Raw genomic sequence first — 2,500 nt, forward strand, 5'->3', positions numbered from 1 at the left:
ATGGGGAGAAGAATAAGGATGATGAGGATAACCTTTGATAATGATAATGGCAATGATATAAAAACAGAAGGAAATTATCATCTTTATAGAGAAAGAGGGAGATGAAAAAAAAACAAAAAAACATAATGAGATTAATATATGAACGTCATTCAATGCGTATATCAATGATTATGATAAATTATGAATGATGATAGTAATAACGATAATGATGATGAAAGTTGTGAAGTAGATAACAGATATAAAGATTATCTTAATGATAAAGATGACATTGGCGGTAATGCTAATATTACTATTACTTTTACCTAGTGCTAATAATGATAATGAAGATAATGATCATCATGAAAATAATAATAATGAAAATAAGAGTAGTAGTAATGATAATGTTATCATAAAGCATGATAATAATGATGATGAAAATTGTAATCATAACGATAATGATAACAATAGCAATGATATTTATGATAATAGCGACAAAATTATAACAATAATCATGTCAATGATAATAATGATAATAATGACAAGGATAGTAATGACACTGATAGTGATAATAGTGATATTAATCACAAAGACAATAATAACGATGATAAAAAATAACAGTAACAGTAAAAACAATAATAATAGCAATACTAATGAAGATGATAATCACAAGAACAACAACAACAAATATAATTTAAAAAAAAAAAATGACAATAACAACACTAAAACTAACACTAACACTGATACTGATAATGATTATAATAATGATAATGATATCATTAATGATAATAATGAGGATATCATCAATGTTAATAATGGTAACAATAATGCTAACAATAGTAATGAAGATAATAATGACGGCGACAATCATAATGATATAAAAAATGATAATAATGATAATGATAAGAATAACGATGATATTAATCATAACAATTGTATAGTAATAGTACGAACAATAATGATAACAGCGACAACAAGAAAAGTGATAATGATCATAACAATGATTGTAGGAATAACAGTAATACCAATGATAACAACAATTATGGTTGTGATTATAGATATAATAATATAAAGAAGAATGATAGTGATGACCATTATAATAATGATAATTATCATGATAACAGTTACAGTATTAATGATAAGAATTCTAGTATTGATAAAAATGACAATGACAAAATTATGATAGTAAAGATAATAATTGTTATTATCATCATTGTAATCACAATGATGATAATGGAATTTTGATGATAATTATAACAACAATAATGGTAAAAAATGAAACAATAATACATATAATAATGGTAATATTGATAATGATAATAATAACAATAAGTGACGCTAGTTATGTAAGAAATGATGATATTAACAGTAATGATGATAATGATGAGGATCATGATGATAATGATAATAATAATAATAATGTTGGTAATCATTACAATAATACTAATGATCAGTATCCTCCTCCTCCTCCTCCTCATCATCATCATTATAGTAATGATAATGAGAAGAAAATGATGATATTAGGAATGATAATGATATCAATAATGATAATGACAATAATAATATTGATGATGATAACAGTGATGATAATCATTATAATGATGATAATGATAATAGCAATGATAACGATAGTGACAATAATTATAAGAATGATAAAAATAATGATTAAAATTATGAGAATGAGAATGATAATCTTCATAAAGGTGATAACAATGATCATGACATTGACAACGATAATAATAACAATGATAATAATAATGATAATGACGTTAAGGATGATAATAAAGATGATAAAAATGATAATGATGATAACAAATAACGATAATAACAATGATAATAATAATAATAATGACAATAATAATGATAATAAATATAATGAAAATCATAATAATGATGATGATAACAAATAATGATAATAACAATAACAATAATGATAATGATAATGACAATAATGATGATAATAAAGATAATGAAAATAATAATGACGATAATGATGATAAATAATGATAATAACAGTAATAATAACGATAGTGTTAATATTAATAATAACACTGATGATGATATTATTTACAGTGATAATGACATTAATGATAGCAGTTATAATAATGACAAAAAAGTTCATGACAATGGTGATATTAGTATTAGCGGTGGTAGTAGTAGCAATAATGATGATGATGACTTTGATGATAATCATAAAAAGAACACGAATATAAAAATAACAAAAAAAAGAAGAAGGAGAAAAAAATGAACAGAATCGAACAAAACTTATTTTCAAACAGAATATCCACAGTCTCAAAAAAAAAAAAAAATGTATATAGGCCTTGGGCTGCGTTAGGACGTAAAGTACTTGTATTCCGTCTTTTGAGAAAATGACTTTTTTTTTCTTTTCTTTTCTTTTGAACTTTGAGATAGGATTGTGAGAAAGGCGTATTGGAGACTAATGGGGGTAGTGGGGGGAGGGGGGGGTAGATATTGAGTAGGAGAGTGAGCGAGAGAGGGAAGAAGGGAGAGGAAAAGAGAGAGA

This window comes from Penaeus japonicus, unplaced genomic scaffold, assembly GCF_977035675.1.
Source record: "Penaeus japonicus unplaced genomic scaffold, GWHDUDI00000001_assembly GWHDUDI00000025, whole genome shotgun sequence".
In the NCBI taxonomy this organism is placed as follows: Eukaryota; Metazoa; Arthropoda; class Malacostraca; order Decapoda; family Penaeidae; genus Penaeus; species Penaeus japonicus.